The following is a 13,461-nucleotide window of genomic DNA, read 5'->3' as shown; positions in this document are numbered from 1 at the left end:
CCATCGGGGTTGGTGACAGCCTGAGCGGTGCGGCCAGCGGAGTCGGCCCTGGGTAGCGCCGGGAGCCACCTCCAGGGAGATGGGAGGACAATCAGCCACGAGTTCACTAAGCATCCCGCTTCCAGCGAGGAAGGGAGCCTTTACGGTTAGAGATAATAGAAGACATAACAAAGGAAAAATGGATTATCTTGGATTCATAAAAGTGAAAAATTATGTCAGAAATGAACTCAACATGAAAATTAATGTTCTCTCCCAAGAAATCAAGAAATATGCACCAAATGCTTTATTTAGGTAACTTTAGGCTCAGACAAATATTTCCTTTCTATTTGCCCATCTGAGGGGACGCCTGGGTGGCTCAGTGGTTGAGACGACGTCTCACCGGGCACGGAGGTGGGACCCGAGAATGGTGACCAGTGAGAAACACACCGCCAGACAGACAGACAGACAGACCGGTAGGGGCTGTGCCTGTGGACAGAGGAGGAGGGAGCCAGGCAGGGGAGGGCTGCGGGGAGGGGCGCAGACACCAGGAGAGAGGCTCAGGGCCGGCTGTGGGCCAGGGGCCAGGGGACCGGGACAGGGAGGGACGGGCTGCTCCTCCCTCCGAGATACAGAATGGACCCACACCCCCTCGGTGGGTGGGGTTTGGTGACCAGCTCCTGGGCTCCTCCTGTTTCTGTCCACCCCCCGGTGAGGACACTCCAGCAGCTCCAGGGGAGCTCTCCTGCTGCGGCCAGTGGGGCGGCCACCTCGGGAGCCCGTCCTGGCCCCTGTCAAGCCCTTGAAGACAGCACCCCTGGCAACTGGCAGGAGTTGGTCGGCACATGAGACGGCCTCTGGATCAGGAATGATACCGGAGCCAAACACTCCAACAGCGACCCTGAAGCAGGGAGAGGAGTGGGGGCAGAGGTGGGGGCCCTGGCGACTGGACGGTGAAGCCCAAGAGTCCCAGAGACCGTCCGTCCAAGCAGGGAGGGGCCGTCCAGCCTGACACTCATTCGCATGCAGGGCGGCCGGGGTCCGGGGGCCTAGGCCTGTCCCCCATCCTCCATCCCATCCCACCAAGGCTCTGGGAGGGGAAGAAGCGTGAACTCAACAGCCTTCGCCTGAGCGGGGATCCCGAGGGGTCGGAACTGTGGGTTATGAAGCAGGCAGCCTGATAGCCAGGGGACGGTTTCATAAGTGGACAGACCAGGTGCGGGGAGGTGGAGAGGCCCCCAGCTGGGGCTTCACCCCGCATCAGGAGGAAGACCACCTGCTTCCCACATGAACAGGGAGGGTGACCAAGGGTTGGACCAGCCACCAGGATGGGGGAGAGGAGACACGTCCCCTACGTGTGTCCTTCTGGTGCAAGGGTGGGGGCAACGGTGCTCAGCGGGTAGGCTCCTGCAAGGGCTGCAGCTTCCATGCACCTCCCGGGAGAAGGGGGGTCCACAGGGGCCTGGGGACTCTGGACGAGGCAGGGAGGAGAAGCACTCCCCCACGGCACCTGTACCCGGGTCAGGCACCGGGAGGGGCCAGGAAGCTAGGCCAGGGCACCCGCCACAGGGGCACGGCCTCTGCGTTCAGGCCGGTCTTCGGGAGGCCTCCAGGCAGCGGGAGCAGGCGGGTCCTGCTGGGCCTGGAGCCTGGGTCTACAACAGGGCCTGACGCCCGCCTTGCCTCGGGGAAGCGTGTGTCCAACGAATGAATGAATGAAAGATGGATGGGTGGATGAATGAGTGAGGGAATGAATAGATTTCAAAGTCCACCCCCTCAGCCTCCCAGCTGTCCCTGCCCCCGGTCTGTTCCCAGCACTTCGATTTCCAGAACCGTGAACACAAACCTGCTCCTGCCCCCGGCTCCTAGGAGCAGAGCAGGGTCTGGGGGGAGCCCTGTGCTCGGCCCCCACCCCGGCCCGGCCTCTGGGAGGGGGCCTGGCTCACGGCGTGGCCCCCAGAGCCGCCTGTGGACGCTCCCTTCATCTCTTCCCCGGGCTCTGGAAGCCCCACCCCACCCCGTTATCTGCAGCTGTGCAAATCTCTAAGTGGATTTGCCCAGGGGCGGGGGGCGGGGGGACCTGCTGGCTGGGCCCGGGATTAATTCCCTGCTTTCACCACATCGGGAAGGTGATGCCCTTGCCTCGATGTCGCAATTTTCTTTTTCCCCTAATTAAGCAGAAAGCCAGGCCCATGAGGGTGGGGCCGGGGCGGGGAGGGCTAGAAAATGAAGAATTAAAGACGTTTGTCTGCACAAGTCCAGTGGTTCGAGGCTTTCCATTTAGTATTTAAAAGCCTCCCCGCGCGTCTGCTGCACAGAGATAGGAGTGGCGCAGGGAACGGCAATTTCGCCCCTGCGCGTGCGGGGGAGGGAGGCGGCCGCGATGGTGCTCCTCGAGGCCCCGGCGCCTCTGCGCTGGCGCAGGACTCAGGGCAACGCGGCCACTGCCGCAGGCCTTCCCCCCACAGGCACCGCCTGGGCGGTCGGGAGGCCGGGAGGCCGGGAGGACAGGAGGACAGGAGGACTGGAGGACGAGCCCCCTGGAGGGGGGCCCCTGGGCCTGTGTGTGTGGCGGGGGCTGCCGCTGGGCAGTGCTTCGGGGTCTCCTGCAGCCCTGGGGGGCACACAGCCAGGGAGAAAGATCAGGGCCACGGTCCCCTCGCAGGTGTGGGGCCGAGCCCGGGTGCCAGGTGCTGGGGGCTGCAGGGCAGGAAGGGACGCACACCCGGCCCGCGGTGTCTCATTCGTCCCCGTGCCGCTGGCCAGCCCAGCGTCATCATCGTCGCTCGGTGAAGGAGGCAGGCTTCCCATTTGTCGCAGGCCAGGAGCCTATAAGCAGCAGAGCGGGCCGCAAGCCCAGGCCCAGGGCCTCCCTGCTCTGGGGGGCGGCTCGGCTGGGCCAGGGGTCTGGCCCGGATCTCCGAAAGCCCCGGGACCCCCGCGCCCCTGCAGAAGCTGCAGGGCCGGTAACCACGGCAACAGCGACCTGTGCCCGGGATCTCCCAGGGAGCAGCACGGAGCAGGGCCTGGTGGCACAGCTGTCCGAGTCCAGACCCGCCACCCAAATGCCAAACGCTTATTAATGTCACAGCGAGGCTCTCTGAAGTTACGGCCCTCGCCTCCCTCTGCCTCCTTTGTCTAGGAAGTAATTGTCTGGGCCTACCTCTCCGATTCTGTAATTAATTGCTTTGGGGAAGGCAGCTCCCAGCTTAACTCCTTCCGTTCGGTCTAGCGCCGACACCAGGAGGCCAGGGCCGCGGGGCCTCCGCACGTACCCCGGACGGGGGTCAGGACCCCAGGCACCAGGCTCCGCCCGGGCACCAGGCCCCACCCGGCCACGGGCTGCGAGCCTTAGTGTCCCCGTTTCTCAGAAGCAAATAAAGCCTCTGCCCTGCCAAAATGGTGAATTCATCTGTTCTGCTTAATTCAACTCCAACTCTCTTGACAAGGATTAGACACGATCATGCGTGTCTATCAGGCTCGTGGGCTTGTAGCAGGCCTGCTATGGAGATGAACAAATCGGGGAAGGAAGTTGGGGCGGGGGTGGGGTGGGGGCAGCAGGGGAGGGGGAGGGGGAGGCGGGTCTGCAGGTGCAGCCGTGGCCGGCCGGGCAGCCCGGGGTCGGGGGGCAGGAGGTCTGGGGGAACCGGAGGGAGAGGAACGCGGGGCAGCGCACAACTGGTCATACCGGTGCCGGGCCCTGCTCTGAGCCTGCGGTGTCTCACTTGGCATCCTCTGGCCCCACGTCGGGTGCCAGGCCCAGTACGGAGGAGGCTGCTGCAGGGTTCCCAACCAGGATGCAGGCGGAAGGCCCAGAGGTGGAACACGCCTGGCCTTTCCCACCTTTGCAGGCCCAGCGCTGCACATCCCTTGGAACACGTGTGCCCCAGAATTGTTTGTTGAAGAGGCGCAAATCACATGAAGCTTGGAGGCTGGAGAGCTCTTCACTTTCCTTTGACCATCACCAGAGCGAGGGCTGAGCGAGGAGGCTAAAACCCCCCTCTGAGTTCCAATGAGCACACAGAGGCCAGGGGAGCAGCCCACGCTGCCAGGGTTGGGGGGAGAGGTGGCTGGTCGGAGCGCAGAGCACAGCCAGGACCGGGGCTCCGCCCTGCCGGAGGGCGATACCACAGTCTGCTCTGGCCCCTGCAGCTGGCAAGCGCACATGCCCTGCTCCCCCAGGGCTGGGAACTGAGGCACCCACCTTGGATGCAGAACCTAAGGGAGGTTGCCAGGAAACTCAGCAATCGAGATTAATACTATTTTAATGCAATATTTTTTTTAAATGCAAAAAAAAAAAATCCAAGGTGAACAAAATATCAAAAGTTTAAATAAATAAAGGTTGGATCCCGTGGAGCTGGCACCAGGGAGAGTCAAATGCAAAATGCTCAGCAATCCAGATAAACAATCTTTTGATACAAAACAAAACTAAAACAAAAACTCGCAGTAAGGAGTCCATGTGGAAGTAAATATCTACATTGGTATGAAGACCAGGCCCACAGGCCCGTGCAACCCTCACTCTAACCCCGACCTTGTCAGATGCTGTATTGATTTAAAATATTACGTTGCACCATATGGATATTTTTGCATTAATTTTAATTTTTTTTATTTTGATTTTTTAAGAACATAGCATTAAAAGGTCATTTATCTCAATTACCGGGACTTGCGGTCCTCACAATAGCTCCAGCCCTGCACCTGCTCCTGCCCTCTCCACACAGCCCAGCCCAGACACCGAGACCCAGAGCAGACACTCCAGGACAGCGCTTCTGCAGGTGCCTTCCCCCCTGCAGGAGCCTAGTGTCTGCCTCCACCACCCCCCGCCCACCCGGGACAGGTGAGCACCTCCCGGAGCACAAGGAGCCAGGCGGATGGGCAGGACTCCTGGGGGCATCTAGGACGGGCCAAGGCCTTGGCCAGGTGAAGCCCGCACTCAGGCTTAGGTTTTCCTAACACCCCTGCTGCCCTGTTATGGCCAAGAGCCCCTCGTCCGGGCAGGTATGGCAGGTACCAGGCCCTGGACAGACAGACCAGCTCCCACTGGGCTGACTTCCTGGTCCTTGGAGGGGAGAGTGGCCTGTCAGATGGGAAGGAACAGGGTGTGGGGCTGGCTCGGGAGGCCAGGTGGAAGGCCTGCTGCCCCAAAGGTGTGTGGTGTTGGGGTGGACGAGACGGACCAGAGAGAGCTGGGCTTTCCCTCCTTGTGACCTTGAATGGACACTGCCCGGCTGTGACCCTGACTCCTCACCTGGGCATGGGTTCCCGGGTGAGGAGGACACAGTGACCTGTTTCGTGGGTGAGCTGACCCAGGTTTGGTTGGCAGGATGCTGGGCAAGCAGCTGGCAGGCTCCCCTTCCCTCATCTGAGAAATGGGGTGAGGACCACACATGCTAATCAGGGTTGGTGGCTCCAGTCAACAGAGACAGTCAGAGGACACATGCCTGGGCTGGGACAAGTGCCATCATCCCGCGGCCTCGCCACAGGCATGAGATGCGGTCCTGGGCCTGAGTGTACTGGGCTGACCCGAGGGCGCCACAGGGAGGCCCCGTTCCTCATTCCCAACCTGAGAGCCCGCCCCTCCCTCGGGGCTGCGGTGGGACAGGTGGCCTTGAATAGTGGCCATGTTTTCCCCCACTTTCCCCTGATGCCCAGAGCCTGCAACGCAATCAGCCTTACATCTATCACAAGTTAATAATAAATGAATTTCCTTGATCTTTTTGCTGACACTGAGATCTAACATGTGGTGTCTGTGGCAATAATATATTGCAACAACAGATAATAGACTGAGTGACAGCTCAGCAGAACAGGACGCACAGGGGACTCAGTGTGCCCCGTGGGCACCTTGGCTGGCTGTGGGGGAGGGTGCAACTCAGTGCTGCTGGCCGGGCGGGGCTGTGCTTCCGGGATGACCCTGCTTCACATGCGCATGGAGCAGGGTTGGAGCAGGAGAGGGTGGGGCAGGGGCAGGTCGGGCAGGGGCAGGTGGGGCAGGGGCAGGTGGGGCAGGAGCAGGTGGGCAGGAGCAGGGTTGGGGCAGGAGAGGATGGGGCAGGGGCAGGTGGGGCAGGAGCAGGTGGGCAGGGGCAGGTGGGCAGGAGCAGGTGGGGCAGGGGCAGGGGCAGGAGCAGGTGGGGCAGGGGCAGGTGGGCAGGAGAGGGTGGGGCAGGGGCAGGTGGGGCAGGAGCAGGTGGGCAGGGGCAGGTGGGGCAGGGGCAGGTGGGCAGGAGCAGGTGGGGGCCCGCAGTGCACAAGCTAAGAGGCCAGGAGAGGGTTTCACGGACTCCAGACAAAGTGGAGGCGTGTGGTCTCCGGTCCCCGGGGCCTGGCGTTCTGGGAATCCAGGACACCAGAACCGTGCGAGGCCGGGGTGCCCACACAGCGGGGAGGGGGCACCATTTCAGGGTTTTCCGGCCTGGTCTGGCGGGGCCGAGGTAGTGTAGCGCCAGGAGGGGAAGGCGGGAGCTGTGGGAGCCAGGACAGCGGTTCCTCGGGGTCATGGGGTGGCGTCTCTGTGCCAACCTCCCCAGGCACAGCTCCCCTGGAACTGCAGCGGGATTCGTACCCAGGACCTGTCTCTGACCCTCACCCCCTCCTCCTCCACATCTCTTATATGGGGCTCCTGCGGCCTGCAGGACAAAACCCAAGGCCGCGGTGGCACCCTGGTGATACCCTGTGTGCCACCTGAGCAGGCCCTGCTGTCCCCAAGCAGTCCTGCCCCCAGGGAACTACACCTGGAGTCTCTTCCCAGGAAGCGCTGGGCCCCACGCTGTTCCCACCCAGTCTATACCCGGTCCCAGGCTCCTGTCACCTCCTCCAGGAGGCGCCCCAGGGCCTTGGTTAGAGATCTGGCCCCTGGGGGACCCCTGGTGCTGGCCTGTCACAGCAGAGGTGGCCCTCGCCTGGCCCCTGTCACCCTCCCTATTCCCACCCCCTGCATCCCCTTCCAGAGACAACCGCCGGCGGGAATTAGATGTTTATCACGCACCAGCATTGTCTACTTTTACTGCATTTTTATGTTCCCATAAACAATACGTAATGTTCTTTTGTAGGGTTTTAAACTTTACATCAATAGTGTGCCACACTGCGCACATGCTGCAGCCAGGTGCTCTCACTCAGCTTCGGTGTGTGAGGGCTGAGTGCCCGGCCAGGTGGCTCCAGTTCAAAGGCCACCCGCCGGCCACCAGGCCTCCCCTTGACCAGGGAGCCGTCTGCGCTCCATCCTCCCGTGCGCGGGCAGACGAGCCTCTGCGGGCCCGAGGCCGTGAGCGGCTTCACCGATCGCCTTGTTCTCTGCGTGGCGGTGCCAAGGCCCCCTCGCCGCGGCGGCTCCCAGACCCATGGTCCCGCGCCCTCGAAAGGCTGGCTGTGGGCCGACTCCTGGCCTTCACCTGCCTGCCAGGTGTGGAATGCACGTCCTTAGAGCAACCGCCCTTTCCCCAAGTAATAGGGAGACTGAGCCTCTTTCACCTCTTCATTTGCCATTTTTTTTAAAGATTTTATTTATTTATTCATGAGAGACACACAGAGGCAGAGACACAGGCAGAGGGAGAAGCAGGCTTCCTGTGGGGAACCTGATGTGGGACTCGATCCCAGGATGCTGGGGTCACACCCTGAGCCCAAGGAAGTCACTCGACTGCTGAGCCCCCCAGGCGTCCCGTCATTTGCCATTTTGTTTCCTCTTTCGTGACCTATTTAAACTCTATCCATCTTTCTATAAGGTTTTCCTGTCTTCTTTGTCTTTTTTTTCTTCTTTTTTTGGAGGTGTTCTTTCCCTTTTAGGTCCTGAATCTAGAAGCCACTTCCCCGAGAGCGAGCAGCGCAGGAGACTTTCAGGCTCCTTCTACATCTGGCCGCCCCCACGCAGCACACCCAGGCTGAGATTTCCCCGAGTCGGTGCTTGAGTCAGTCGCTCGTTCCTCCTTCCTGCCGAGCTGCACCCCATCACGTGGTGGGACGTGCCTCAGTCGGTTCTTCCACCTAACCATCGGCGGGTGACGTCGACGGGGCTGTGTCCAGCTCGGGGCTTTTACAAACAAAGCTGCTGTGAGTGTTCACCTGCACATCTTGGCTGAGACACACGCTTCTTTTCCCTTGGGGATGATGGCTGGGTCCTCGGGTAGGGGGACGTCTGAGTTTTAGGAAACCACCAAACTGCCGTTTCGAAGTGGCCCTCCCCGTGTGCGATCCCACCCGCAGCGCAGGAGGGTCAGCAGCTCACCATCCTCGCCAACGCCCGATGGGATCATTGTTTTCACTTCCAGCAGGTGCACGCAGAGACCTCGAACGTGTGTCTTCTAAAGCCAGATGCTGTGTGTCTATTCAAACCTCCTGCCTCTGCTTTACTGGCTTGTTTTCCTCTCGTTGGGCGTTGAGAGTTCTCCGTGAGTTCTGGACAAAAAGTCCTTTATCGGGTACAGGATGTACAGACGGTTTCCTCCAGTCCGTGGCTTGCGTCTTCATTCATTCCACAGCGTCTTTCAACCGGTGGATATTCGGGATCTCGATGGAGTCCAGTTTGTTCATCTGTTATGTTTTGGGTGTTCAGGCTGAGAAATGTCTGCCCGATGCAAAGTCTGAAAGGTTGTTCCCACACTTTCTCCTAGGAGTTGTACATTTTTTCCTTCGTATTTAGGGCCCGTGATCCATTTTAAATTAATTTTTTGGAGATTTTATTTATTTATCGTAGAGAGCAAGAGAGAGCACAAATTGCAGGGAGGAGCAGAGGAAGAAGGAGGAGGAAAGAATCTCAGGTGGACTCTGCCCTGAGCGCGGAGCCCCGATGTGGGGCTCCCTCCCACGACCCTGAGATCATGACCTGAGCCGAAACCAAGAGCCGGATGCATAACTGACAGAGCCACCCAGGCGCCCCAGTTTTAAATTAATTTCTATGTACAAAGAATAGACTGAATTTCTTTTTCCTTCTGGCATTTATTGTCTAATTATTGCAGCACCATTTGAGGAAAAGGCCCTCCTGCCCACTAAGCTGCTTGTGCAACTCTGGTGAAATCATTAGCCCTCGTGCCCACGCGTCTGTTCTGTTCCGTTGATGAGCCTGTAGAATTGGCGCCAACGCCGCACTGCCTCAGTGACGCACTTTTACAACAAGCCTTGAGGTCAGATCGCGTCTAATCCAATCTTCTTTGTAAGTAATTTGGGTCACTCTTGGGTCTTTACATTTTTCCCATGAATTTTAGAATTCATGTTTCTTTCTTTTAAAAAACTGCTTAGATTTTGACGGGGATTGCATCAAATCTACAGATGGGTTCCAAGAGAATGAGTATCTTAGCCGCCCTCGATCTTCTGACATGTGAACAGCGCATGTGGCTTCATCAAGTCGGGTCTTACATCGCCTTCGGCCATGTTTTCCAGTTTTCCGGTGTACAGGTCTCTCTCTTGTGTCTTTTTTACCAGATCTATCCCTAAGGTTTCACGATTTTGGTGCTGTTTGCAGTGGTATCTTTAAATTCAACTTCCTATGATCCCTTGCTGATTCGTAGAAATACGGTTGTTTTTATATATGGATCTCGTACACCACAACACTGCTGAACTAAGTTATCAGCGCTAGCGAGGTTTTGTTTTGTCATGTTTTGTAGATGCCGTCAGATTTTTTACCAAAAAAAAAAAAATTTCACGTTTTCTGTGAATAAAGACAGTTTGCTTCTTCCTTTCTAGTCTCTGTGACTCTTATTTCTTTATTATGCTTTATTGAACTGACGGGAACTTCACTACAACGTTAAATAAAAGTGAGGAGAATAAATATGGTATTGCTCCTCATCTTAGCAAAGAAATAACAACAACACAGTCTTTCATCACTAAGAAAGATGTTAGGTGCAAGTTTTTCATAGATGCCTTTTATCACGTTGAGGAGTTTCTATCCCTTATTTCCCGACAGTTTCTAACCGTAAATGGTTGTTGGATTTTGTCAAATATCCTTTTCAGTTAAATACTACTGGAACAATCATATAGTTTTTCTTTGTTTTTTTTTTTAAGTTTGTTAATACAGTAAATTAAATTAACTGACTTGCAGATGCTTACGTCAACCTCGCATTCCTGGTGGGTGGTCTCCACATGGCCATGATATATGATCCTTTTCACATATGGTTGGATTTAATTTGACACAATTACATTTAGAACTTACACATCTATGTACATAAGAGATATTGGCCTGTGGCTTCGGGTTTTTTATTTATTTTTTTTGCCATATCTTTGGTTTTCGTGTCAGGGTAATGCAGGCCTCACGGAATGAGTTGGGAAGTGTCTTAGTCAGCTCGTGCCACTGTAACAAAATTTCACATGCTGGGGGGCTCATAAACAACAGACATCTGTTTCTCACAGTTCTGGAAGCTCCGTGTCTAGGATCAAGGCACCAACCAATTTAGTGTCTGGGGAGGACCTGCTTCCTGGTGCACAGTTGGTGTCTTCTTACTGTGTCCTCATGTGGCAGGAGGGGTCTCTATTGCAAGGGCACTAACTTCATTCATGAGGGATCCATCCTCACATCTAATCATTTCCTAAAGGCCTCATGTCCACAAGCCATCACCTTGGGCATCATGCTTTAATATATGAGTTTGGAGGGGACACAAATATTCAGTCCATAGCAGAAAGTATTCCCTCTGCTTCAATTTTCTGAGAGTTTGTATAGAATTGCTGCTAGTTCTTTCCTGAGGACTAAGGAGAATTCAACAGGAAAGCCATCTGGGACTATAGTTTCTTTGTGGGCAAGTGTTTAACCAAAAATTCTATCTCCTTAATAGATAGATATACAGGGTTCTTTGGGTTGTCTATTCCTTCTTGATTGAGTTTGTGTCTTTCAAGGAATCTGTCAGTTTCATCTAAGTTCTCAAATTTGTTGGCAAAAACTGGTTCATGATGTTCCTTTACTATCGATTTGATGTCTGTAGGATCTGTAGTGATTCACCCTTTAAAATCCTGATACAGTTTCTGTCTTAACTCATTTTCTCCTAATGAATCTGCTTAGAGGTTTAGAAATGCAATTTATCTTCTCCAAGAAATAGTTTTTGATTTTAGCAATTTTCTCTATTGTTTTCACATTTTCTATCTCATTGCTTTTCTTTCTTTCTTTCTTTCTTTTTTTTTGGTAAGATTTTATTTATTTACTTATGAGAGACACAGAGAGAGAGAGAGAGAGAGGCAGAGACACAGGCAGAGGGAGAAGCAGGCTCCATGCAGGGAGCCCGATGCGGGACTCGATCCCAGATCCCGGGAACATGCCCTGAGCCAAAGGCAGATGCTCAGCCACTGAGCCACCCAGGTGGCCCTATCTCATTGCTTTCCAATGTGACATTTGTCACTTGATTTCTTCTGCTTACTTTGGGTTTAATCTGCCCTTCTCTTAGGGTGAAATCTGGAGGCACTAAGTTCAGGCCTTTCTTATTTTCCCATGTAGGCAACAATTGCTGCAAAGTCCTCCAAGGAATGCTGTGGTGGCATCCTCAGAATTCTGAGGTGTTGCATATTCATGTTAATTTGGTTCAAAATACTTTCTAATTTCCCTTTTACTATTTTATTTCACCCATTCATTCTTTATGAGTGACTTACTTAATTTTCCAATATTTGGAGATATTTTCAGATATCTATTATTGATTTGCAGTTTAATTCCATTCTGGTCAGAAAACATATTTCATGTGACTTAAATATTTTTAAATTTTTTTAAGATTATTTATATATTTATTTGTGTGAGAGAGAGAGCACATGCTAGGGAGAGAGTCAGAGTGAGAGAGAGAAGCAGGCTCCCTGCTAAACAGGGATCCCAATGTGGGACTTGATTCCAGGACCCTGAGATCATGACCTGAGCTGAAGGCAGACATTCAACCAACTGAGACACACAGGTGCCTCTTTTACACTCTTTAATGGCCTAGAATATAATTTAGCTTGTAAGTGTTTTGTATTACACCCACTTAGAATTTTTTTTTTACTATTATCTCTTTGTTGTTTCCTCCTTCTGAAGACTCCAACTACATGCCTATTAGGCCATCTGAGGTTATTCCAAAGCTCACTAATGGTTTCTTCATATTTTAAAAAAAATCGTCCCTCTTCACTGTCATTTTGGACGGCTCCTCTTGCTACATCTTCAAGCTCACTCATCTTTTCTGCTGCAGTCCAAATTTCTGTTAATCTCAAACAGTGCATTTATCTCACACACTCAAGTTTCCGTGTTTACAAGTTTGACTTAAGTCCTGTTCTTATACCTTCCACATCTCTGCTTTTTTTCCTTTTATTAAAATTCATATATATTAGTTATTTCTACTTAAATTTTTGAACACATACATATTCGTGTCCTATTTGCTAATTCTATCACTTGCGTTCTAAAATGACTTTGATAAATTTTTTCCCTCCCCATTAAATGTTTTCCCACTTTGCTTCATGCTTCGTAGTTTTTTTTTTATCGATTGTCAGACACAGTAAGTTTTATTTTGTTAGGTGCCAGGTATTTTTATATTCCCATAAATATGTTTCCTCTTTCTTCTGGGATGCAGTTAAGTTACCTAGAAATAGTTGGATATTTTCAGGTCTTGCTTTTAAAAATGTTGGATAGGATGAGAGAAGCCCTCAGGATATGGCTAATTGTCCCCCACACTTGTGGTAAGGCCTTTGTATGCACTCTACCCAACACTCCATGAGTTACAAGGACTTCCAGGCTGGCTGGGGTCCATTTCAGGCATGATTCCATCCTATCCAGCCTCACTTAGTTTCTTCACACATGCATGCTCATCAGTACCTGGCTGAGTGCTCAAGGGGACCCTCTGCAGCCCCCAGACATACCTATCTGTGTGAAGCTTCTCTTCGCTGGCCCTCCTCCTGGGAACTCTCCCCAAGTTCCCTGAACCCTCACTCAACTCAGGGTCTGCTTGAGTTCCCATCCTCTTCTGCTGTGGCCTGGAGACTCAAGGCTGTGAGCTGGAACAACTCCAGGGCTCTCCTCATTAATCTCTCATGTCTCAGGGGCCACTGTGCATCATTGCCTGATGCCCAGTGTAATGAAAGCCATTGTCCCATATTATTTCTAATTCAGGGCTTGTTTCATGGGGGAGTAAATCTGGTCCCTGTTATTGTGTCTTTGTTGGAAGCAGAAGTCTTCCAGTAGCCTCGAAGATTTCTGGCTAATTCTTTGTATTTTTCACTATCACGATGGTGATGTGCCATGGATGGGGCATCTTTATTTATCTGGCTCAGTTTCTCTGAGGGCAATTCTAATCTGAGGACTGATGTGGTTCTTTATTTCTGGAAAATTCTCAGCCATTATCTCTTCAAAACATGCTTCTCTGCTATGTCATCCAGTGGCAGGGCCTCCGTCTCTTCCCCAACCCCACTGACTACTCTTTCATTTTTTGTCTCTTTGTCTGTGATGTGCTATCAGTGAGCTCCAGCACCAGCATCTGACTCATTACTTCTCTCAGTGTTACATCCCTTCGGAGGTTTATGGCATCTGTGGCATTTAGTTTTGATGACTCTTTCTTTTTTTATATC

This window comes from Nyctereutes procyonoides, unplaced genomic scaffold (assembly GCF_905146905.1).
Source record: "Nyctereutes procyonoides isolate TBG_1078 unplaced genomic scaffold, NYPRO_anot_genome, whole genome shotgun sequence".
Classification (NCBI taxonomy): domain Eukaryota; kingdom Metazoa; phylum Chordata; class Mammalia; order Carnivora; family Canidae; genus Nyctereutes; species Nyctereutes procyonoides.
Note: the sequence above shows the minus strand (reverse complement) of the source record.